Source organism: Lemur catta, chromosome 2 (assembly GCF_020740605.2).
Source record: "Lemur catta isolate mLemCat1 chromosome 2, mLemCat1.pri, whole genome shotgun sequence".
Lineage (NCBI taxonomy): Eukaryota > Metazoa > Chordata > Mammalia > Primates > Lemuridae > Lemur > Lemur catta.
Window position 1 is genome coordinate 86,355,625 of NC_059129.1, and position 27,444 is coordinate 86,383,068.

A 27,444-nucleotide genomic window follows, 5' to 3' on the forward strand; every position below is an offset into this window, starting at 1 on the left:
CAGGGGGGAAACGAGGCTGGTGACCATGATAACCTACCGTGTGGCAGGTACTGTGCTGGGGGCTTTTATATGTAGCATTTTGTTTAATCATCCAGCTCGCAGAAACCCTGGAAGGAAGGGAATTATGTCCATTGTACTGGTGACAAAACCGAGTTTAGAGGTCATCGGCGGTGGAGCTGGGGCCCTGGACAAGCACCCACCTACGGACAGCACATCGCCATCCACAAAGGACTCCTTTAACTCCTTTAAACCTCGCAGCAACTCTGTGAAGTGAACAGTATTATTTCCATTATGCATGGCAAGAAATGCAGGCTTTGAGGCAGCCATTCACAGTCACACAGCTAGTGAGAGGCCAGGAGCACATGAACTGGGACTCGATCCAATGCTCCTTCTGTTTCACGGCACAGCCTCCTGGAGGAAGCAGCTGGCTCCCTTCCTTCCCCCAGCCCCAGCGTCAGCCCGTGGCTCGCGAGATGAGTGCTGAGCGCCAGGCCAACCAGATCGCGCATGGAGGTGGGGATCATGTCCCACGGTCACCCTGGCTGGGATTCTGCAAGGAATGGGGACTCTGATTCTTCGAGACACGAGGGTTATCTGCGTTGTGCTCCCACACAGTGCAGCCGTCTTTTCTACAACGGCTCCCAGCATGGCCCTAAAAGATAATGACTCTCGTTCTAGTAACAGGAGGTTCATTGTTACTAAACGAAGCCACAGGTTCCACTGTGGGCTAGATTTATCTGCAAGAAAATTTTTGTTTTGAGCCCAAATTGCTTTCCTTATAACTTCTATCTTTTGGTTCTGCTTTTTCAAGAATAACAGTCTTTCAGCTACCTAAATACAACCATTGTGCCTTCCTTTCTTTTCCCCTTCTCCAGGCTAACCTTCTTCTGTTCCTTCAGCCACTGCTTATAAGACATACTCTCTCCATCCCTGATGCTCTGTTCAGGAAGCACTCACAGGTTTGTTTGTTTTCCGTCTCAAATGCACTGTTACATTAATAATACTCTTAATGTGGTCTAAGTACTCTAGAGTCCAATGAAATCATTGCTACTCTTGCTCTGGACATGAGACCTCTATTCTCACAATTAGGATAATGTTAGCTTTTTCTGAAGTCACTCTGCGGGGGAGAACAATAAGGAAACAAGCTCTTGCAGTACGAACAATAAGTGCTGCAATGGAGGCAGCGGTGTACTATGGCGTGACACAGGAGGCGCAGCGGAGCTGGCCAGGAAGGAGCAAAGGAGGCTTCCCGGAGGAGGTGACACTTGAACAACTCAAAGTAAGAGTTAACCAGGTGGAGAGAGTGGTAGATCTTTCCAGGTAGATAGAAGAGATTTTTACAAAGATGAGCAATGTGAGAGAACATGGGCAGTATCGCTTTTTCTTCCCCATTTCTTCTCTTTTCAATTTCTTTCTTCAGTTTTTCTCTGACTTAGCTTTACTTTCTGATGTTCTTTTCTGTCAAGGCCTGGGATATACAGTTGACTCTTGAACAACACAGGGGTTCGGGCACTGAGCCCCTGGGAAGTTGAAAATCTGTGTGTATCTTTTGATTCCCCCAAACTTAACTACTAACAGCCCACTGTAGACTGGAAGCCTTGCCGATAACATAAATAGTCGACTAACACCTACTTTGTGTGTTACCTGTATTATATACTGTATTCTTACAATAAAGAGAGAAAAGAAAACATTATTAAGAAAATCATAAGGAAGAGAAAATATGTTTACTATGCATTAAGTGGAAGTAGATCATCATAAAGGTCTTTATCCTCATTGTCTTCACACTGAGTAGGCTGAGGGGGAGGAGGAGGAGGAAGAAAGCTTGGTCTGGCTGTCTGGGGGTGGCAGAGGCAGAAGAGGTGGAGGAGGTGGCAGAGGCGGCAGAGAGGCAGGCACACCTGGTGTAACTTTTACTGAAAAAAATCCACGTATAAGTGGACCTGCACAGCTCAAGCCTGTCTTGTTCAAGAGTCAACTGTACTGTGTTCTCCTGTTTTAAGAAGTATCCATAGTTTGGAAATGAACATTCTTGTATGTAACATCTGTTTACTGTATTCAGTGAGCATTAAATAGCCAAAACACTGGCAACGTTACTATACTAAGTAGTTTTTGGGCCTGCTCTCCTTTTTGGAGATTGTATCTGCAGTTTAGTGAACTGTTTAATTAGAGCAGCAAAGCCAATGGTACCCTAAGTATCAAAATCCAGCCAAAGGGCATTCAGAGGCACGAGCTGGACCACGGTGCTCTGGTGGAGCTTGACAGGGGCCCAGAGGTCTTCACCTCTTTATCAGCTGACCTGTTTTCCTCTTTAACACCTCTAGCCAGAGTGTTTGAAATAAGGTATTTCAGGATTGCCAAATTGTTTGTAAGGCCGCTGGTGACAAACTGTTACGGAGGCAGTGTTCTAGGGCTGGAGAGTGGACAGGCGCAGAGCCTCACCTTCGCAGGCCAGAGTCTGAGAGCCCCCCACCAAGTGATAACACACACACCTGTTACTTCCTTTTACCTGTCCCTTCTCTGCCTTCAGCCTCTCCGTCATCCAACCCCGCCTCTGTGAAAAGCGCACAATACCTCAAGGCTTCCCCTAAACCTCCCACAGGTGAATGAAGAAAAACACCTTTCATAAATCCATCCTAATCAAAGGACAGAAGCAGAGACAAGAGAGGGTTCAGTAAAGAACCCTAAACATCCCACCAGAAAGTCCCAAACAACCCTGAAAAGTGAGAATAAAACTACCAAAAGCTCACAGAGGGTAACAAGCATTATTTCCAACCCACACTTGTCCTTCTAAAAAAAACCAACCAGCTACTGAAAAAACCCCTGAAATGTATGAAATCTAACATCATTAACATATTTCCTGTCCTCACATAGCTTATAAAAATGTTTCTGAGCTTTTCCCTGGCTCATTTACAACGATGAGAAGGAGCAAAAAGGAAATGCAACAGATGGTACCAAGAGAGGAGGTACTACCATCCTCTCGCAGTAATTTATCTTCACAGTAATTTATCTCGCTTGGGCGAGATTTCAAACCTTTTTCAGATGTACCAATGGCTTATTCCTGCTCAAGAACAATGAAGATGAGGCTCCTTTAAAAAGCTGCAGGTTATAAGGCATGTTTACTACTGTCTATTTTTGTTGTTTCTAAAAGAGATCACCTCAGCTTCCCTCCGACCCTCCCCAAACTGACTCTGCGAGAATCTAATCTGGTACTGATTTAGAGTTGACAGGTGGTACATGCATAATTAAAGATGACCTAACACAGAATGCTCTCATTCCTGGCATATTATCAGACACTTAAGCAAAGCAATTATCAGTAGGCAATCTTTTCTGTCAACAGAGATAGAGATGAAACATTTCTTCAATTAAGAGGATTCTGCAAAGGATGCTGTATATATCCATCTGCAAATACTTGAAAACCTTTAGAGATTAATACTTAGTCAGCTCAACAGAGCACCTTTGGCCAATTAACATGCGTCCCCTCCCCACCCCTCCTCCACTTTTCCTGGAAGGTCACATTTCAAACATCAAAATTGGAACAATTTTGGGGTGTTGCCAGAGACCCTGACATGAGCTGACAAGGAAATCTCTGCATTTTTCTGCCATATCCTTGCTGAGGTTTGCAACTATACCAAGCTTTCCTTAAAGGCTCAAGGCAAAAAAGGATAGAGTTCACACTAAAGTAAATTCAATTAAAATTTCCCTTCAAAGCAAGATTATTCCCTCCCTATGCTCCACCAATGTCAGAAGGATTTAGAGAATTATTGTCAAGCCTTAAAACTTCATCTTGAATCTGAGTGATTAAAGGATCCCCCCTCCCCCCGCATTTTGAAGAAATAAATATTATTCAAAGAAAAAAGGGCCTTGACAAAACGAATGGATTCCCATTTCAGGTGAAGGAGGGAAGAGGCGCTGCATTTCCTAATAGAGTACTATGATTTTTTTACAAATTATAGTGCATGTACTTTACATAAATGAATGCATTTTAGCTTTCCTTAGAACAGAAATTGCTTTAATGTTATAGCGAGACAAGTTGATTTTCTTTTCTTTTTTTAAAGGGTAGTTTACAAGTTAATGGTTTTTTGAAGCCCATGTAAAAATTGCCTTGCCTGAGACAGAGAACTTCACAATGTTTGTGGTGCATATTTTACCACATTTCACAAGAGGTCTTATTGTTTAAATTCTTATATTCTTATGTCATATACGAACAAACGACCTATTGTTCATTTGAACATGTCTTTATAGGATCTCTGGTGGTAGAGCTAGTGTTGTTTGCATTTTTTTCCCTCATCAAGCCAGAACAAAAGTCTCTTTTTCCTCAGCACTGAGAACTTGGGGAACATGGCAGTGTGGGAGCAGTTGTCAGCTGGAAACACCATAATGATAATGTAAGTGAACTGTTAATGTTAATGGGTTGACTTCTGACAAGTAAATCAAGGTCTATAGAAAAGTTTCTTCCTCACAGCAGACATTAAGGTAATGGAAAATAGAAGCACTAAAGGACAATTAAGAATCATCTAGTAAACTACTTCTGCAATAGGACTCAATTTCTTTCAAGGTATGCCTTACTTGGAAGATACTCCATTCAGAATATTGGGGGAAAAATACCAGTAGCCTTTGGGGAAAACAAAATCAGGTGAAGGGGTGGAAATGATGGCAGGATCATTAATGGGAGACTCTGTAAGACTCAAAGCTCAAGTTCATTATATTTCTCAGAACTAAGAATAGCTTCTGAATGAGTACTCACAATTCTCCACAGACCTATTTCTCCTAAGGAGCTCCCCCTTTCTCCCTTTCCAATTTTAATGTAAGAAAAAGAAAAGAATAGAGTCAGACATGGGTAGGTAGGCAGGAACAAAGGAACCTCTATAGAATGGAAGAGAATCTAAACCAGTTCCATTTTAAATGCTGTTAAATCTCTTCCACCAGGATTCAATTCAGAAAAACTCAAGGATGTGGTTTGATAGCATACTGCATCAAGAGGTCAGAAAAAAGAAATGTCAAATGTGTGATGTTGTGGCAAACACATGTGACTTCCCAATGGATGTCATGGATGAAAAGAACATATAATATATATAAGGCACATACTACCATTAAAGTGAACAGAATAAAAAAGGGAAAAATTCTAGTGAGTTCATTTAGGGAGAGACTCTCATTTCCCATACAGCTAAGAGTTCCTGACTTTTTGTATGGTGTTAGTGAATACAGCAAAGTCTGTAAGCATAGCTTTTCTATGCTGAGGATGATACGTGGCACTGAGACATTTTATGCGAGGTGTTTTACACTTAGATGTTATTTTAGAATCATCACCAAAAAAACATTTTTTAAGGTGAAAGTACCCTCTGTAAAATAGAAATATCAACCATCTTATTGTGAACCAAGGTTTCTCCTGTCCATGCTCAAACCTGGTTTTCCAAATATGTTGGCTTTACTGTTTTATGATTCGATGGATAAAATAAGACTGTAACTATGGCTACAAAATAAAGACTAAATTATGATACCCTGATACTGAAAGAGTATTATTTTGGAAGGATAAAAGTGAAATCTAAGATATTATTATCAACACTCGTATTTACTTGTGCCCTGTTTCAGAAAGGATGCTAATAACCTGTCATTTGGAAGCCTTGTAGAGACATTTTGCAGAATCCCACGTATTCTCCCTGGTAATTGATTTTCCAAAATGCTTCTCAGGTTTATTTCACTAAGGACAAAGTATGATACGTACTTAAGAAATCAGAATGGATGTTGTTTCAGAATCTCTATCCATTCAGGAGAAGTCATTTGCTTTCCAGTTAAGAAGTGATAGTGACTAATGCCAGAGCACCTAGTATTGGCTTTTTCAGGAACTGGCATTTGGAGTCAAACTGGAAAAAGGTGACCAACACATCTGCAATGATCTAGAAGATGCATACAATTGACGCTTTTATCTTCTTCTCCTAATTCCTTTCCAGAGATGGTAAGACAAATCAACTCAAAAAGGGTGGTCTCACTTCACTGCAGGGGGTAAAAGAAAATAGACGTAGTGATAAAATGGTTTTTCTTTACAAGTAGCACTCTAGGAATCAACTGTTCTTAACTTTGGGTTCTTTCACAAAATAAAATGTTATGTACCAGTACAATTTGTTTCCCTCAGGGATGGGAGGTGATGAGCGGAAAGTACTGATAGGAGAGGTTTAAAGATGCACATGTTCTAATTAAGGCAGGTTGGAAAAGAAACAAAATGTTACTGAGAGAATGAGGATTAAATTTTCATAATGCATCTTGGATTCTCACAAAAATAAAATAAGGGCAAGCTTCTACTGAATACCTAGTATCACCCAGCCGTAACAAGAAAGAGAATCTCACACTGACCAGTTTATACAAATCAACTTACATTTATTCCCTTATGGTCAATTGTAACCTATACCCTAAGCAGACATGCTGTTCTTTCAAATGTACACATCTGTAACATCTGTAAACTAATTAACAAAGTAGAATACAAAATAGCCAGGTATAATGGAAACCGGTGACTTCCATCCCTGCAGCCAGTTGTACTATAATATCTTCCACTTGGTGCTGACAGCCTTTCCCCCTTCCCTGCTCTCATTCCGACACAATGCCTTCAGGTCTGTCTAAGTAATGTAATTTACTAGAGTGGAATTCCCTCGGTACCCTGTGCAGCACTTGGTGACAGTATCATTTATACTCCACAGTGTTGTGGCTTGACACAGATACATTGGCCTTCATCCTTCATTCACAGGAGAGCATGCAATTTCACCTTCCTCTGTGCCCTTCTGTGGTGTGTGCGCACAAATTTACTCCATTCAGCCCTAATTACAAACCTTGGTTGAAGTGCTCTCATTAGATTTATATTTCTCACTCCAAATGTCAATCTTATTGAAAATTCCTGTTTTCCCGAGGATTCATCCATTAGCAATAAACTCTAAAGCATTCTGTGACTGAGTGCATTAAACCAGCAATGCGGACATGCACTTAAAGTACATCATTAGAGTAAATCTCCATTGCAAATGCTTTACACTATTCAACCAAAGGAATAATGAGCCCCGCCCGGCCAGTACCTTCAAATTGCACATGAAAGATAAGTAAAAACCGGCAGTTATGCAGGGAGAAGTACATGGCGTATCAACGGGATGCATTTCAGAATCTCTGTCATCCCTTATGAGGGTGTAGGAGGAAATCACAGCCAGAGTCTAATTTATTACCTTCCCTCACCTATGATTTTTACAGAAACTTCAGCCCGTGGCAAAGTGCAACAAGGCTGGCAAAGATAATAGGGAGTATATGTGTGCGTGGAGGGAACAGAAGCTTATCTGCAATGCCAGGAACTTTGAAAGTCACCTAGGATGATTTGCTCGGTCTGAAAAACGTTCTTCCACCTCACTCAACAGAGAAAAGTGGAAAAAGCAGCACAGTCTGGATACACTGGAAGAACCAGGCTATCATTTAAATCATATTAATACATGGATCTTCCTGGTAGAGTTGACCTGAGGAATGTCTCCACTTCACACTGATGGCTCCTAATATTGAAAACCCAGAAAATCTGGTGATGATGCTAATACATAAGTTACAAGTTGCAGCGTGTATTCTGAGACAGGGATGGTAGGACTGTGACAAGGAAAATGTGAAGAGAAGTTAAAGAAAAAACCTAGTGAAGTACAGTGGATAAACCTAAGCCACCACTTTTTTATATCTGTACCATGTTCTAATTCTTTAGTTTATTGGTCTCATTTATCACTTATTGTCAGATCCCAGGTGAGGTAAAGTCAAGGTACAGTCATAATTTCGTTTTTAATTTGATAAATGAAGAAACAGCATCTCAGGAAGGTCATGCAGGAGGATGAAAGGAGGAGTCTGATTTAAACTCTTGGTATCTCATTGCAAAGGTTGACAAAAATGTTAAGTGATGCCTACAATTATGACCTTACATTATGAAATAGACAATATACTTTATAATGGAAAACTTTGATGGGCAGAAAAGGACTCCTAGAAGGGCAAGTGTACATTTTATTAAATAAAAACTAATTTGCAAGATATAATAAATAAAAATAAAAGCAACATTCATTGTTTTCTGCCTGTCAGCATCTGGTCATCTATAAGATTAATCAGTAACCAGAATTATAACAGATGCAATGTTTTCTGTAGGGAATTACACCACCATGGAAGTTAATTGCTCCTGAAGTTTTTCCCATTTCCACCTGAAATATTTAAAACCTTACTTGATTACAACATTAGCACTCTCTTTCATAATGTACACCAGCAGGTACTACAATTAACATGCACAGATGTTAGAACTGAAATATCCATGTTTAAATAAAAAACATAGAAGGTAAAAAATAACTGAATATGCTCAACACAGGGCTAATCTTGAAAGAAAGGCTTACATTGTGCTAATTTAATGGCAAGATAAAAAAACAACCCCCCACATTGCATTATTTTCATAAACTATGCAGAACCTAACCTGTAAATGTCTATATACTTCTGATTGAGAAACGCTGAACAGAGGTTGATCTTTTGTCCATTTAATCCCAAAATTTATACTCCAAGCACAGAGGGGAACCCCCAAATGCCCCGATATTCTCCAACACATCTTACGATACAACTGCTCAAGTGAGAATAAGACCAACATCATTTCATGAGGCACGGGCTTTGTGCTTCACGTACGTCATCTCACTGAATCCTCACAACCTCTCAGGTAAGTACCGTGCCTGTCCCCATTTTCAAAGAAAGACACCCAGGCCTAAGAGAGGTTAAGTAAATAAATCAAGGTTAACAGCTCAGCTAAGATTTGATCCGGAGTCTTTTCTTCCTCCCAAAGCTCTCAACTCACGTTAACCACTGTACCACACCGTCTGCCACAGTTGGAGACGCCAGCGAGGAATGTGATTTGCAGTCTTCATTTTTCTGCGTCTTCTGGAATGACTGCCTTCTTGACTCATCCATTTCACAAATTACATCAAACCGAAAGGTTCAGAACACTCCCAGGCATTCTCATTCTTTGGAAATGCCACAGCCAGTCAGTCAGTGGAACGGGACAGCACCATCGCAGGGATTGCGAAGGTACAAATTTCCCTGTGAATGTTGCTGCCGCCTCTCTTTGGTGTTTCCTGTAGCCACAAACTGACATGTTATCACTTACTGTGGTTGCAGTGGACTCAGCAGCTCGATGAAGGGGAGTTTTTCTTGGTTAACTGTCCCCCCACCACCTGTGCCTACGCAAGGTACGACAGGACAGATGTGTGCACACACTTGTCCTCCAGCCCCACCACCCATCTGTACACAAACAAGAGGGTTTTCCAGGCCCTAGGGCAACACCACTAAGACATCCTTTCCTTGCTGCGCTATGAGTTTATAAGAAACAACTTTCTAACAATGCGCCAAGAAGATGGATGTTGTAAAACAGCGTCTCAAACAAGGCAATTACTTTTTAAAAAAGATTCAGGGATTCCATTCCTTCCTTCATCCTTCCATAAACACAATTTGCTTATGTATGAGTTGTGTCTTTCTTCCTTTGGAAGGGGAAAATGCTGATAAACTATCACGTGTACACAAACAGTTCAAAAACCTGGTTGCCTTTTGCCATTTAAGTAGAGACACATTTATTTCCCAATATGCCACTTACCAGACAGATGCAAAGATGTGGGCAAACCAGTCATCAGAATTAACAGAGTGATTTTGCTTGCACTACACATTCAGATTTGTATGAATCTTATTTTTAGCCATGCACAAAGGGCAATAAATGGAAAATCTTATTCTAACCGCTACTTTTTCTGGGCCACCCACACTGCCCCACCTACCGTACAACTTCACAAATGTAAAAAACCCAACCCAGGGTTTGTCCTAACAAGGGATGCAAAGTGGCTAAAATATGTGACATTTTTTCCAGTTAGTGTTTGTACTTTCTTTCTTTTTCTGTATCAGGACTTTCAGGGAAAACAATGTTGACTTATCTATGGGCATTTTCAAAGACTCAGTTGGCACGTCATTCAGTGTACGGACGAGTGTGATCTGAGCGGCTTGGGCACCACCCTGCACGAACCACACTGTCAGCCACCCTTCAGCAAGGAAATGTATCCCAAAGCTGTAAATTCAGGAAGGTGATACCCAAACATTTTGTTTGGAAACGATGGTGTTTTAAAAGTTCTTCAAATTAACAAAAGTGATATTAGAAACATAAACATTTCTAAAACAGAGCAGGCTGTTAGAAATGATTTTGCTAAACTTAAGTCAGTAGCACTTAAATCTGCTTTTAGTCTGCAGTGGAACCGATGCTTACCAAGGCACAGCAGCCCCTTGCTACCCCTTTCCTTCTGTGCAGTTTTCTTTCTGTATGCCTTAACCACACACCTCACCACCCCACAGCCTGAAGCGTCCCAAGCACTAACTCACACGTGGATATCACCGAGCGGTGAAGCACCTGATATTTAGAGACAACCATGTTGACAGCAAATAATAATAAAAAATTTTGATGAAGAGGTTGTTTGCTAGGGGCACAGAGAGTATAGAGATGTAAGTCTATTTCTGATTACTACCTCTTCAGACTTTTAATAAAAAGTTATGAAGGTCTCAGGGTACCAATTAAAATGCTTGTTCCTCTGAGCCCTCTGCAAACCACAACAGCAAACATATGTAGGTAGTGATTAATATTTAGAAGTCTAGTTCAACAAAATCATTAAGGCACAAAAGGAGTCAACTGTGAGAAAGGCATTTTTACCTGTGTGCTTGCTCATTATCCAGAAACTAGAGGAAATGTTCTGTCATCGTCTGGTAGTTAACACACGCCCTGCGGAGCTAACACCTTCTTCCGACAACGCACGGTCCTAGGGCAGCGCTGATGAGATGTCTCAGAAAATCTTTTTTGGGTTACAGTCCACTATTGTCAGAACTTATGACTTGTGTTGTAAAAACACAGGCAATTAAGTATTACAAAAAGTGGGTCACACGCCACCAAGACACAACCACACCGCCCCCAAATCAGACTCCAAATGACTGTGCTGTGACAAGGTGGGAGGGGTCTGAACACAGTGAAAGCAAAACTTTTATGTGGTGAGGAGGAGCATTTTAGTTTTCACTGGTTTAGGTTAGAGAAAGTTAATCACAATGTCAACTACAAAGCCAACTAACTTTTCGCGTGTTCTTGAGCTTAAACAACAATTGCTGGCTGTTAATGTCATGGGAAATTCACATACAATGTCATAAACTGTCTGAGGGACGGTCTCAGGCTTAAATGACATGCCCATCCCTGAACAGTGCACACTGTGACTAAGTGAAGTAAGGCGGTCAAATCGAAACCAAAGATAAAGAACCAAATTCTCACTATCCACATTAGCATCTCCTTCTCCAAGGGAGGATCAAAGTACTGTATACCACTTCCCCACACCTGTACCCAAGTAGGGTACATTAAACACAATCGCGAGTATTTATCAAAGCACCCTTCAACTGCTGTAGAAGAAGGTAAAATGCAGTCACCTGAATCAAACACATTCATTCATCCGTCACTGAAGAGCCACAGAAATATTAATTCAAGTCAATACATACCGAGTCTCTATTATACACAGGGATACAAAGGATCTAAAGGGACACGAGAGAAGTCGCTGCTTTCAAGGAACTCAGAGTCTTGTACAGGGGATAACTCCTAGATATAACCAGTGCCAAACACAGACTGTTTTTAAAAAAAAAATCTCTTCTAGTGGCTGCTTATTAAATACTACCTATTCTACTGACATAAGGTTTGTTCCACAACATTTCTCAGATGAATCCTTTGACAATCCCTTAATTTTTATCTGTGTTTTCTTTTAGTGCTCAAAGCCTTTCCTAACCTTGGCTAAATGTTAGGATTCATCCCAATGTAAAGTCCTTGCACTCCCCAAAGGGAAGCGCAGAAACATCAGCACAACTCAGGGAGCTGTAACATCACACCAGAGGAATGATAAGAGATGCTTCTTTGAAGGGGGATATAGGATGCAAAGTTAAAGGAAAGCTCTTTGTCATAGCACCAGAAAGCATGTATTTGAATGAAGCTTTGTTATCGTCAATTATAAAATTAGGTTTTTACTGAAGTCCATATTGTTTAGGTTGTGAACAGGGAATGGGAGGATCTGGCTAAATCTAACTGTCCCACTTTACCAAATTGCCTTATAGTATATTGATTACTAATTTTTAAATAACTGGAACACAATCAGTTGATCTAACACTAAAACCATCTTGTACATAACTGAATCTTCCTTTTATGAGTCCAGAGGATCATGAGGATTTTGCAGGGCTACTAAATACCATTTTTATTGAAAGAATGTAGAAATGAAAATACCAGTTGATAGGCATTTCCACCTGATAAAGATATTGGTGAGTCCACACAGACATCTGTTCTCCGAAGAGTTGATTAATGTAATTTGAAGGGAGAAAAATAAGCAAGAGATCACTGCCCTATAAAATGACATCTAAATCATCATTCCTAAGCATTACCAACTTGTGTGATGTAATCAGTCCAGAGTACTGTTTATACATTTGGATTTAGTTGGTTAAGTTGCAAAACATCTGGAAAAATACACAAAAGTATGAGTTAACTGGTATATTGTACCTGGGTAGATTATAAGTAACCGATTTTCTTCTTTATTCTTTTCTGTTATTTTATAAATAGAATAAGTATTTATTACTTTTATAATAAGAGAAAAAAGCTACCCTATTTTGACAAAAGGAAACAATTATTCTCAGATTCTGGCTCTGTCTATAAATTAAGAACACAATACATAGGACTCAGTATAATAATCTGGCCTGGTGTCCAATAAGGGATGAAATACCAGAAAAATCTGCTAGAAACAATAGATGATAACTTCTAGATAAGGACTGCAAGGACTGTGAAAATCCTGCTACCCTGCAAAGCTTTGCAAATACTGTTCTTGGGCAGAAGAGCAGAAAACACTTTTCCTCATGACACATGGTCTACATGCACTTTCCAGCTGCGACAAAGCTGCAGGCGCCAGGCTCTCACAATGATCAATTTAATGGGGTGTCCTTGCAAAAACACGCTGTGATCCCCTGGGTTAAATCAGGGCTCAGAGAGAGGTGTTATTTCACTAGTAACAGGTGCATCCAAAAAAGAGCACACAAATCATTTCTTAAAAATCAACAGATTGGAAACTATTAGAATAAATTGATAAACCATTTGTGCTACAACTGATAACACTTGTTAGGCAGCTTTATAATACAACATAGCTTAGTTTATTTGGAGACTCACAGGGAATATCATTTGAAAGTTTTGATTTATATATTAGTGTATACTACCATGCTGGTAACATCATTCCTCTCTGTATCATTAGCAGAGAATGAAAATTAATTTTGATGATCCCTTGAGAAGAACACAATCTGAAACTGAATCTGTTACAAATAATCATATCATATGTTCCTTAAAAAAAAAAAAGCAATAGAATTGGCTTCAAAACTATGCAATTGGTTCCCAATGACTGTAGGAGCTAAATACACAGGTTCATAAAATTATTTAATACATTACTCTTAAAACCAATACTAACAAAACTTTTAGAGTGTTTCTAAAACATAAACAGAATATCTAACACTTAAACTCTGGTGCTGGAAAGGTGGCGAAAGCTAAAGCTTGCAGCTTCTCAAGTAGAATAAAAATAGATAGTATATTTTTCCATCCTCAGTCAACATTTTTAGATTATTAAGGCACAAAAATAGAAATAATAAAACTTAGACTTAGTTAATTAGACTATTTGAGGACTTTTTATTATTTCAATTTTCTGGTTAACTGACAGCTAGAAAATACTTTTTGTTGAAGATCTTTCCCAAGCAGTTTCTTTTCCTCATTGTTACCATTTAGCCATTCTCAATGATTCAGCAGGTCAGTGTCATCAGCTACAAATATCCTCCAGGGTATATTCCCCGCCTTTACTAAAAACCAAAGCTATCTTGTTTTCTGAATCTTCATCTGTGAAAAAGGGAAGTGGGGTGTGTGGGAGGGAGCAGGGTGGGGGCAAGTGTGGGGGTTAGTTAATTCGGGTTCTGGTTAGTTGGGTTCCAGGTAGCTAAGCCATCAGTAAACATGAGTTCAGTGTCTGGAACCAGGCACATCCGATCCTAGGAAGCATGAGACAAGGAGAGCCCCCCAGGGGTCTATCTTTGCTGGCTGTTTCTACCTTATCTCGTTTTATCTGGGCGTCTGTGGGCTGGATGGTCTGGGGTGAATCTGTGTCAGTGTGTCCATCCGAAAACCATGGTCTCTGAACTCATGGGGCAGAATGTATTTTAATTAGATTCTATATCCACGCTATTTCAACTTAGAGTGCCAGCAGGTACACGTGGATGCCAAAGATGAATAAGCCCTTATTCTTCTCTCCCTTAGACTTGCTGACCTGGATTTTCTTTTCTACAAAAACCTTTAATTCCATTTTTTTCTGGGATATCTTAGCAGCTCCCCATGGCAACGGACTCAGAAACCTCTGCTGCTTTGCCCTGTTTTCTAACACCTAAGTGAAAAGCATGAAGAGTTTATTTCTAAGCAGGTATGGAAAGTCTGGTGTGAGCACGAGGGGACTGATTTTTCTATACTGTACTTCATTTTACCTCATTTTTGGTTAGATTTTTTCCCTTAAGCCAAATACATAAAATAGTCATATATATAAAATAAACTATATATTATGTAATAGTTCTCCTGCTATAGGGCCTCTGTAATAGATCTTTTCTATATATATAAAATCTTGGTATCTCAAGGAGAAAGTGGGATAATGTAGGACGAGGGGTTCTGAGCTTCCTGAACCCAAGGATCCTTATGTACTGCTCTTCAGGAATTCCGCACCCCCAACCCTGGCAGCCCCTGGGGTAGGGTCTGAGGGTAGTGAAAGAGAACTGAAGAAAGCATAGCTACTAGGCCCCAAAGAGAATCTGCTGGTTGTTCTTAAAGGCCAGCTTTCTAGAAACATAGAACAAAAAGCAAAAACCAAGAAAAGTAGGGCCCAAGGGAGGAACCTAGTGGGTTCCCTCCTGCCTGTTCCTCACAGGCCCACATGTTCTCACTGTGCCCTCACAAACTGTAACATTGTTATCAAGCACTAGCAATTCTGCACAGCATTCTTGGAAGGAAGGTGAGCCCTGGTATTCACTTTATTTTAAATTACAGAAAAAGTATACAACATAAATCTGCCATTCTAACCATTTGTGAATGCACAGTTCAGTGGCACTAAGCACACTCGCTTTGTTGTGCAGCCATCGCCACCACTCAATTCCAGAACTTCTTGGTTTCCCAAATTGAAACTCAATATCCATTTAACAACAGTCCCCCATTCCTCCCTACCTCCTGGCAACCACCATTCTACTTGTGACTCCATGAATTTGACAACTCTAGGTGCCTTATGTAAGTGGGATCATTTTAATATTTGTCCTTTTGTGTCTGGTTTATTTCACTTAGCATCTTCAAGGTCCATCCATGTGGTAGCATGTGTCAGAATTTAATATCTTTTTAAAGGCTGAATAATATTCCATTGTATGAATATACCACATTTTGTTTATCCACGTATCTGTTGAACACTGGGGTTGCTTCTGCATTTTGGCTATTATTAATAATGCTGCTATGAACGTGGGTGTACAAATACCTGTTCAAATCCTTACTTTCACTTCTTTTAGGTATACACCCAGAATTGGAATTTCTGGATCACATAGCAATTCTGTTTAATTTTTTGAGGAACTGCCATACTGTTTAATTTTGAGGTTTTTTAAAATTAATAAACTTTATTTTTAAGAGTAGTTTTAAGGCTGGGCGTGGTGGCTCATGCCTTTAATCTCAGCAATTTGGGAGTCTGAGGTGGGAGGGTCTCTTGAGGCCATGAGTTCGAGACCAGCCCGGGCAATTTAGCGAGACCCTGTCTCTGGAAAAAATGAAGAAACTAGCTGGGCATGGTGGTGCGCACCTGTAGTCCCAGCTACTCTGGAGGCTGAGGCAGGAGGATCACTTGAGCCCAGGCGTGTGAGGCCGCAGTGAGCTATGTTAGTGCCTCTGCACTCCAGCCTGGGCAACAGAGTGAGACTTTGTCTCAAAGAAAAAAAAAAAGAGTAATTTTAGGTTCATGGCAAAACTGAGTAGAACATACAGAAGTTTCCCACATATCCCCTGTCCCCACACATGCACGGTATTCAGTTTTACAGAGACATCACAGGTACTTGGTGGCTTGTCTGCTCTGTCCAAGGCCACAGGTAGTGATCAAGGCACGCCCTGCCAGGTCCAGCAGGAGCCCGAAGCCCCAGTTCACCTGTGGAGTCACAGCATCCTTCTTTCCTCCCTGACCTGTGGAAATGCAACTGACTGATGGCAAAGGCCATCCTCCAGGAAACCCTGACCATGAACATGGAGATCTGTAGCAGGGCAAAGCGGGAGCACCAGGGAGCATTTTACCCAACTCCTTTCTTCACTTTGTAGTGAAGATGGCTTTATAAACGGATAACCTTCCTTCTAAATATATTGTGCAGAATAACTGGTGCTTTACAGAGATGGCATGGTTTGTGAGAATTATTAATACATCACTCACAACTCTGTCAGCCCTAATACCGGCCCTGTTACCCTTTGGGCAGCCCCCAGAAGACAGCCCTGGGTTAATTCCATTGTAGATCTCTTTCATCACCTATTGCTTTTTGTCTTATTTTCCTGATTTTGTGAGTTTTATTTTAAACACATGCATTTAAATCTATCTCCAGGTGAGGTTGACTGGGGTTAGGAAAAAAAAAAAAAGGTAAATCTATCTCTGGGATTTTTGACTCTATTAATGTTTAGGCAATAGATATGTTCTTTCATTACATATTAATATTTGGTTGGCAACTGCTTTATTAACAGTGATTATTCTCAATGCCAGAGTTATAATAAAAGAACTGTAAATCCTAAGTGCTACTTTGAATGATAACATTTACTATAGCCAAGTAAAATGTTATAAATCACAGTGCTTACCCATAGATTTAAAATGCCTAGCAATTTCTCAAATGTTTCCTGGACAGCATCACTCATACTATTTTTACACTCACATTGACTCAGTGAAACAAAAGAAAAAATTTCATTTAAAATTCCTACAGTGAAAGCTCAGATATATACAAAATGCATATATATTCACAGGCACATACATATGTTTGTCTGTATGCTTACACGCACCCAAGTGTGCATTTGTTTAGCCAGGCTCTTCTACTTCTATTAACATGCAATAAACTGTTCTTGTCCTCAGCAGATAGGTGGACTGGCTTGTTCAAAAGCTAACAAGACAACATGTTGATCCTCAAAATATGTCAGTCCTGAGAACTTAAAACCCCATGAAAACCTGGACTTACTGACCTGGGCTATTTATTGGAGGTATGCCTCCCTGTCCACAAGTGTTTTGTAAGTCAAGTCACATTTATGTGTATGACAGGAGGGATAATACCATGATGACTCACTTTGAAAGAGAACAATATATTTCCCAACCTGGGGGAAAAAAGATTTTCCCTTTTGAGTGTATCTAGAAGCATGATGAGCACACCTGCAAAAGCACTGAGGCCACTGCCTTAGCCTAATAACAGCACTATTAGTCACACCTGTTGAAAACTAACGGCAAAGAATGACAGGTCCTAGCAACTCTGGAGTAAAGCCGGCATGGAATACTGGCATCCACCCGGCGGGACTGTCGGATGTGAAGGTGCTGAGCGGACCTTAAAACTTGCTTTTCTGAGACATGAGCCAACGTATTAAACAAAGCATGAAATACCTTAGTTTAATGATATTTAATACTCAAGTATATACAGTTTTCTATCTTTATCATTCATCCCTTCAGTCACAAGAGGTAAAGCAGTGACTCTCAAAGTAGGGTCCCTGGACCAGCTGCAGCAGCATCCCTTGGAAACTTGGTAGAAAAACAAATTCCTAGTTTGCACCAAATCTACCAAATCAGAAATCTGGGCGTGAGGCCCAGCAGTCTGTATTTCAACAGGCCTCCAGGTGATTCTGATGCAAGCTAAGTTTAAGAACCATCGAGTTAGGGAACCGCCAATACCAGATTCCTACCTTTGCTCCTTTTCTCAATGATAACTCTCAAAACACCTTGTTAAAAGAAACATAATTCATGTGTGCTTGGGCTGTTTATTGTTATCACCTAAGAAAACATTTATCATTGTTTAGTTAAGGAAAAGAAACCTTGGTCAAGACTTACATATAATTTTTCCAGGTCCTATGCTGGCTTTGAGTCTTAGGATGCAGGGAACTGGGCGCAGGGAGAGATGAGAAGGCTACGGCAATCCATTCAGACATGGACCCCAGAGCTTTGTGGGGCAACCTTGTGACAGGTCAGTGAGTGTCCACCTAATCGGGCAGGAAAAGTTGTCCATTAGCAGAGTAAACAGTGCATGTGAACGTTTCCCCTCCCTCCTGCTATCTCGCCCTGCCTGCTTTTTATGACTGCCATACTAACTTACTGTGCCTCTCGACCAGGCCACACAAACTGAGTATGACACGACAGCCCGTGGCATTGACGCCTGGGCTCCACCAGGTGGAAGCCCTTTTCCTTGAGGTAGTTCCTCTTCCCCAGGTGCTCTCCTAAACCCAAAGGCAGCTTGGAGATAGGACCATGTCCAATCAATTATCTCTTTCTCTATTTCACCTCATGAATGTTTTCTGTTAACAAATCAACACCTCGGTTTAAAAGACACAAGTGTGGCCAGCGCAGTGGCTCATGCCTGTAATCAAAGCACTCTGGGAGGCCAAGGTGGAAGGACTAGATTGAGCTCAGGAGTTTGAGACCAGCCTGAGCAAGAGCGAGACCCCGTCTCTACTAAAAATAGAAAAATCAGCAGGGCATGGTGGCCCATGCTTGTAGTCCCAGCTACTTGGGAGGCTCAGGCAGGAGGATCGCTTGAGCCTAGGAGTTTGAAGTTGCAGAGCTACCATGATCATGATGCCACTGCACTCTACCTGGGGTGACAAAGCAAGACTATGTCTGCAAAAAAACAAACAAACAAAAGACATGTGGCTGTTGTAAGGAGAAGAGATTCAGGAAGCAAATGATTAATTCAAGAATTCTGACTGAAATGAGATGATACTTTTTTCATTTAATTATGAAATGTAATGTGAGTTATATGAATATGAGCATTTTCTTGTTATTAAAAATTATTCAAAAACATGCTTTTAAATGTCCATGTAATGTTATACCCCATAGAAATGCAATTTATTAAACCATTCCTCTCATTTTTGGAATTCCAGATAGTTTTCATTTTTTTTGTTATTCCAAATAACACTATGAGTGACATATCTAAATATCAGATTGTCTGAATTTCTGAATGTTTTCTTAGGTTCCTAGGAAAAGAATTATTCAGTGAAATAGAATGAACTTTAAGGGTCCTGATGACTTTCTAGAAAGGCTGCAGCGATTTACATTCTTTCCAGCAGCATGAGTCCCTGTTTAATTTAATTACCAACTTTATCACAGGCACAGAAAAATACACTTGCACCTCACAGATCTTAACAAAATTCCACCAGTGATGACCAAACTTAGCAGATTTTATTTTTGTTTTCCTTATACAGAAGATATAGTAAACAGCTTGCTGTTTTTCACATACCAAGAGAGATGGATTTAATGTAAGTTTACCATCAAATGGCCCTCACTGGGCTGGACTGACTGACATGTGGACACTGGGGTGACTGTACCTTGTCTATGGGGCCTGAACACAGAAAAAGGTGTGTGTGGGGGGGTTCACAACTAATTCACATATCATCACGAGAGGAAAAACTGCTGATCATTTGCAGGCTGATAATTCAGCTTTCAGACTACTAAGGCCTTGTGTTTCCCTTCCTCCTGGTGTTCTCCTATTTCTTGGACAGTTTGCTTTTCCTCAGCATGATCTCAGAGAACAGAAAGAGATGTGAAGACAATACCAAATCAGATTAGCCAATGATAATGGCTAACCCACACCTGTACTTACAGTGAGTCACCTGCGGTGCCAGGTGCCTTGCGTGCCTTGTCTCATGGAATACTGAGTGCGCTGGCATAAAAACTGGTGGCTGGCAAGTATGAAAGTATGTGCTCACTCATCAGTCCTCCTTCTACCCTAACGAATTTGTAGGGATTTGAGCTTGGCAATTGCAAAGATCTATTCAGGCCTAGTGTCTCATTACCACGATGACTCCAAGTCTAGCTATAAATCACAAACTTTATCTTTCCATTCTCTTGGCAGCACCATCTATAGCATATATGCAAATCAGGGAAAATGGTGTAAATAATGTCCAAGGAAATTCTAGATAATAATAAACTCTTTGAAGGTCCTATAGTGGCACAAAGGTGGCTGTATCTCTTAGAGCACAACAGAGAGGTGAGAGTCTGTTACATGACACAAAACAGGGTATACATGAAGGAAGACATGAAGACACATACACAATGCATACTTTAAAAATACAAACACACATACACATTCTTCCCAAATATTACTACAAATTAGGAAAGCTAAAGCAGGGCTCATAGCCCCGCTAGTTCCTTTCCATTTATAGCTTTTTGTAATAATTTGCTTTCTCTTTCCCTTTTATATATATTTTATCTTACAGGATAATTGGTGCAGAGAATGCCACAATTTTCATATGCCAACAAAAGAAAATTGAAGAGATGCTTGTTTGTCATCTGGAATGAAATAACCTCACTCTTTCCTTTATCTATAAACTCAATTTCTGCACCCAGTATATACCATAAAATAGCTGAGGTTTGTGGGGTAAGGGTATAAAAAATTTCAATTTTATTTTGGGAGTGAGTTAAATTGATCTTTCCCAACAATGTTATCTAGAAATAAGGGTTGTTTCTATCAAAATGATCAAAACCCAAAAAGGCCAAAGATGTATCAAGAAGTGGAACATTTTCTTCACTGTGGCTTCTCTTTATAATTTTAGTAGCATTCTCCTGATAATTAGGTTTCAAAGTGGGTAGAATGGCTTATAAATGATTTTTCTTTGCCACCATCAGATATACAGTTCATTTTATAAGCATACCAGGACTATACAGTGTGAAAAATAAAGTGATCATAGAGGAAATAACCCCTCAAAGAGCCGACTTTGTTTTTTCCAAAGGGTCTAATTACTTTGGGGGAAAACACAAAAAAAACAAACCACCACTAATCACACAAACGATTACCAGAAGCTCTTTAGATACTCAAACTGTACAACTAGCATTTGTAAAGCTAATTACAAATTTGGATTCTCTCATTTTAAAAATACACTTTGAAGCAGCCCACTTCTGTTTCAATGCTAAACCAAAGTCTGCGCAACTGGCACACGGTCAAAGTAAAAAAAAATAAATAAAATGCATCACTTGAACAAAGTTATTACTTTCAATGTCACAAATCCTGAACTGCAAAATACCACAGGCTAAAAACGAGTGATACCACATGCTTATATTATCTTACATTTACAAAAGAGCGTATGGCTTCCCGAGCCATAGAGATGTAGGCCTTTTTTCTCATAGTAGCTTTGTTATGTTGGGCAAGCCACGTGGTCAGAGCCTAACCACCTCTCACAGGTTCTTGTGAAGATTAAACGAGAATGTATACAAGAGTGTTTTTTGCAAATTATAAGACATACATAAAATGTTGGGTATCATTCTTTTTACTAAGAACTTTGTGAGGCAAGAAGATATTAATCCCCATTTCACAGTTCAGGAAACTGACACAGGAAGACGTAACAACAATAAAAAAAGTACTGAGTTAGGAGATTTGAATTTTATTTCTGAATTGGCCACCAACTAGCCAAGTGACTGCAGGACTTGATTTCTTTTGTAAAATGACAGGGTTGGATGTGATGACTTTAAGGTCTTCCTGAGACCAATGGTTCTCTGATCTGGGACTTGGCAATGGTAGTTATGGGGGAGCCTTAGGAAAGACTCTTAGTAGTCCTTCCTGGAGGCCAAGGTACCATGGAGGCCAGGGGCAGCCCCCAGCAATCTGAGGCCCACAGTACTGGAGTAGGTCCTTGAGAAGCCCCCAACCCTCGGGGATGGGACAGATATTAACTATTAATAACTCATTTTGTTGAACTGAAGAGAGGTTGGGGGAATTCTAGGGGAATGACCAGGGCTTTTGGGTCACTGGAAGGAGGTATTGGAGGAGCTTAAAGCAGGTCTTTATTAACTGGTACATATATTTCACTATTTTTACAACTGGTGCAGCCAAGTAACTGTGCCAACTGAATGTCAGTCTTGCTAACAGTCTTGTTGTTTGGCTATCAGTCTGAAAGAGACATATCCACCTCTGTGGGCCACCTGCCTTTCTTGGCTGAATTCCCCCAGTGTGGGGGGAGAGGTGTAAAAGGGCAATTTTTGGTATTATGAGTGCACATCTGCATACTAGGGCCACATAGGAATTTCATCTGGAAAAGACTGGTCTGCTAACTTAGGCTTCTACTAATGATATTTTTTTTTTTCCTTAAAGATGGGGTCTTGCCATGTTGCCCAGGTTTGCCTAACTCCTGGGCTCAGCCTCCTGCCTCAACCTCCCAAGTAGCTGGGACTATAGGAGTACACCACTGTGCCTGATCTCTTTGCTAATGATTCTCTACCAGTGCTAACATAACTTTCTCTGATAATGGAAATATTCAGTAACTGTCCTGTCTAATATGGCAGCCACCACCCATATGTGGCTACTGAGCACTGGAAATGTACCTAGTGCAAACGAGCAACTAAATTTTTAACTTCAATCAATTTAAAATAGTCACACACGGTTAGTGGTTACCTGATTGAACAGTGCAGCCCTAGGCTGCCTCACATACTAGTTTTCTTGGACTTGCGTCAGACCCCAGAAGCCCATAGGACAATACCCAGTACATTTCATCAGTGAGCATTTACTTCTCTCCTCCTAGGTGCTGGGCACCATTTGGGTGTCTCAAAACAATGGTGAATAAGAGAGCCATGGACACTTCCTGCCCTCATGGTGTTTTTGTAGCCACATTGATTTCCGAAGACCTCACAAACTCTTGAAGTGGCTCACCAGACTTCTCTTAGGAAAAGGTGGGTGAGGAGATATGCTAATGCTACACTAAGCATGAAAGCACTGCTTTTTCATTTCTTCATATTTACTGTTAGAGAAGTTGGGGGAAATTTAAAAAGAAATATCTAAATGGTTACTATTCATTCACTTACAAGTAAAGCAACATATTCCAGATAGGGGAAATTAGCTGCAAGTAATTACCTCTTGCATAATCTTACACTTACTTAAAAGGAAGAGTCAGAGGAACCCATATTCTTAAGCTAAGAAAAAGTGAATGGTACTTAGTTACAGCAACAGTCATAAAAAGTACCAGTGGGTCTCCAGCTGCAAATAGTGGGCAAGAGAATATTTATACCAATTAGTTGTGAAATGATCAGGTTTTCTAGAAGGTACTTCTTATATAAGTAAGGCTGATTGCATTCTTTATCCCTACAACTCAATTCTTAGCTAAGATTTTCTTAGTGTCTTTAATAGGATTTGATGAGCAAAGTCCTATTTGCTTTTCCCCAGGAAACTACAGTTGGAGGTATTCTTATCTACATTACAAATCTAATATTAACATAATTCTAAGAAACACAAAAGTGGTTTAATGATCTTTCAATTTCCAGTATTGCTCCTCATGTCCTCTTATTGTCAATTCTCTTCCACCCTAATTGCCTTTTCCTATCTTACTGGAGTCTAGAGTGTTACAAAGAATACAAAACAAAATACTCAGAATTGCTTTAGGCTCCTGTTTGAACCTGAATCCAAGTTTGCCTAAACTTCAAGGATAGGACATCATGCTTTAGGATACAGAGTTTTTAAGCTACCTTTCTCCATTTTATTAACATCACCACTTGAGATGAAAGATTGACCAAGCCAAACAACCGGATTTTATGCAGCATCCCAGCGGGATCATAGGTGGATGATACCAGCGAGCCAATCTGACTTTCTACCTTCAAAATGCCTCTTCTGGTCCCCCTGCCCCAAATCAGACTCTAGATTTTTAGGGCTAATAAATGACTCTTCCACATCTATGCACACACACACACACACACACACACTCTGCCACTTTTCCCCTCTGAATTGAGTAGAAGGACAATTTACAGCAGTCAGAAAACAAGAGTTCAAAATTTAGTTCCAAAAATACAAATTGCATTTAGAGACTATTCTCTGCTAAGAGTTCAAATCTCAAATGTTTTGCTGGTCCCAGGCTGTATAAAATATTACTGAAAATTTGATGACAGCTTTAGAGACAAAGATGCTAACTGTGAGTGGCCCTGGAGTCCTTATATGTACAGAAACACCAAATGGAGCACACGCCATTTTATAGCCAGAGGGCTTTAAAGAGAAAAAGGTCAACTGATTGTAATTTTTTGGAAATTTAGAGATGAATTTTTTTTTTTAAATCTGCGTTTCAAACAGACTTTAAACAGTCACTTGTATAAGACAGTAGACCTTTGAATCATAGATCTTGTGGCTTTTCTGTTTTGTTCTACTGGCATGGGAAGGTGAAGTAAGGAAATGGGCTTTTTTGCTGCAATAGAGAAAGAAGGGGGGAGGAGATGCAGCCATTTCAGACAGGATGGAGAAAATTAATTAAGATAAAACAGCTTTGAAAGATTCCACTTATACATTTCAAGTCCTGGGACCAAGTTATTCTAGTTGGAGAACCTCAGCTAGAAAATTCACTTTTTTGATATTCAAGATGTTTAAGTTCCCAAGTGGGGAGGTTATCAGATTTTCACTTCTATCATAAAAGGATGGTGTAATCAGAACTACTTGCCACTAACAATTCGGAAAAGAGAAAAATCTAAAAAGAAGTTAAGTGTTGAAAATACATAACCTGAAATAACTTTGGGTTTTCTACTATAGACTTTATATATAAAAAATGGAATACTAGCCTGTAGTACTGCATCATCATCATCATCATTTCCATTTACTGAAAACTTCACTTGCTAGAAATGGTGCTAGGAGTTTTATAGGTATTATTAACATTAACCCATCTGGCGGGTAAGAGAACCCTGGCTCAGAGAGTCAGGGTGCCTTGTCGAAGGCCTCACTGCTGAGGAGAGGACATGTGCTCTGACTCTAAGCCTGCCTGACTCTGAAGGCTGCCCACTGCCATCCACTACAATCCACTACAGCCCTCTCCCCAAAAGGCAACATGACCACCGTTCCCATATGCTACCAGTAAGATGTCAAAGTACAGTGACAAAGCTGCAGGTCCTATAGCAATTTAATTATTTGTGTAAAAAGAGCTGATTAGCTTGTTAGTGCTAAAATGGTTGTTTCATGAAGTGTAATCTCTCACTTGTTACACTTCAGCACCCTTTCTGTTCCTTGACTATACAGAGCCCTTGCCTGGCCTTGCCACTTGCTTATCTCTCTGCCTGGAATTCCCTTCCCCCCACTCTTAAACCTAGCTGGTTACTTCTCCACCACTAGGTCTAGTTCAAATATGTCACCTCCTCAGAGACCCATCCCTCTTAACATGCTCTGTCCTCTCCCTGTTAGCTATGCATCACCCTGTTTGGTTCCTTCAGGGGGCAATAAAAATCCACGTTTATTTACTGTTTAATTACCTATCTTCCCTCCAGATCTACGTAAAAGATCCATGGTGGCAGGGACCTAGCTTCTCTTGTTCACCACCAATACCTGGCAATTGGAGGAGTGCTTGGCACAAACTCGATGGATGAATGAATACATGAAGGAACACCAGTGTCTGTAGACTGCAGCGATACAAGCATAGAGAGGGACGGGTGGAAACACACCACTCTGGGATCTGTCTGCCTTTGCCGACCCTTGCATCCTAGGCCAGAGTTCACCTGCTTTCAGCTGGAACTCCCCCCTGGACCGACCACACACCTGCCCGCAGCCCTCCTCTCCAGCTGCTGCCTCCTGAAACGGCCTCTTCTTCCCCACAGAGGCTCTGCTTCCTGCTGCTCCTTCCTCACATGCCAAACTCAGCTTCTCTCTCTGCCTTTAGTCTCTATGTTCCCATTACCATCTGCTTTGTACAGAAATCAACTGTGCGCAATCTTGCTGTGGCCACGTACCCTCCAGAGAATCTGGGGCTGTGGGCCTGCGCCCTGTGGTCCCCATAACCACAAGGCACCATCAGGACCAACGCCGGGCTCCCTGCGTCCCTCACCCAGCCTGGCATCCAGTGCCAGGCTCCTCCTCTGCCCTCCGTCCTGAGCCACCTCAATCCTCTCTCCGGTCACATCCAAGCTCATGAATGGCTCTTGGCAGGCTGAGAAAGAAAGAGCGGGAAGCAGAGGAGAGTGAAAGAGCAGCAGAAGCTGCTGTGTCCACACAGGGAGTCTGTGGCCTGCGCTTGTCCATATGGGTTTTCATACTGTTCTGCAGATCTGTTTTTTAATAGTCAGTTTAAACTACGGATCAGCAGAGCTGAAAGGGACCTTGGAGATCACTGAGTCCAACCTGTTCATTTTACTGATGAAGAAGCAAGGTGTGGAGAGGGTGGAGGAGGGAGAAAGCAGCATTTACTGAGGGCTTAACGTCTGCTTCCAGATACCCTGGGCCACGAGTGGCAGAGTGGGGACCACACAATGCTTAGATGAGCACTCCCATTCCATGCACGCTTTGGCCTATTTCTTACACACTGATATCGTGCACGGCAAAGGGCTTGACATTTACTACATAAAGATACTTGGAGTTCTTATATCAAAAGGTAAAAAAAAAATAATTTTCCTTCTATATTATCTGATATACTTTTTTTTCTTGTGGTAAAATATGCAAAACATAAAATTTACCATTGTAACCATCTTTAAGTGTACTCTCAGTGGCATGAAGTACGTTGGTTTTTGGTGCAATCACCACCATCCATCCAATACATTTTTAAGTGAGTATTTTCTAAATAGTAAATCCAAAATAAGATTGAAAAAGGCCAAAAAAAAAAAAAAAGGTAGAAAGAAAAGACAGGTAGAAAATTAAACTTTTGAGGTTGCATGCCATCTGACAAAACTTTTCATACAAATTAGATTCTCTGTGACATATTTTTCATTATGTTCCTAGTCGTGAAACCGGAACTGTGAGAGTAACAGCCACCAGGTGAAAAGGTAGCTTTTGTTGTTTCTCTAGGTTCTATACTAGTTGTATCCGCTTACGAAAGTGTTATGCAACCCAGGACATCCATACAACCTTCCACGCCTCCTCCATAAAAGGACAAGTACAATAGTATTTCTTGGAAAGACAGGCATTTACCCATGCACTGCATCTAGATGGAGCTGTCTCCGTCACTCCAGTCTGTTTCTAAACAGGGTTTAAAAGTGTTGGCATGCAGCACAAAGAATGTCCCTTAGCTATTCAGCATTTAGATCAGCTCCACAATATATTTAGCATGATTTCTTTTTTTTTTTTTCCCCTTCCCTTCTTGGTTTAATGACCTCAAATGTACCAACATCCTGTCTTACCTAATCCCCTAACAAGTTCTATCAAATGCCAGGACAGAATCAGACAGCACTGCAG

At 40.6% G+C, this 27,444-nt stretch overlaps 1 long non-coding RNA gene across 1 annotated transcript in view; it reads right to left on the bottom strand.

The window, feature by feature from the left end:
* Positions 1-18,064: 18,064 nt before the first annotated feature.
* The window catches only part of LOC123633075, a 181,040-nt gene continuing 171,660 nt past the window's right edge, over positions 18,065-27,444 (bottom strand). Inside the window, exon 3 of the long non-coding RNA XR_006733540.1 lies at positions 18,065-18,316. This is a non-coding gene — a long non-coding RNA (uncharacterized LOC123633075). The remainder of the gene's footprint in view (positions 18,317-27,444) is intronic.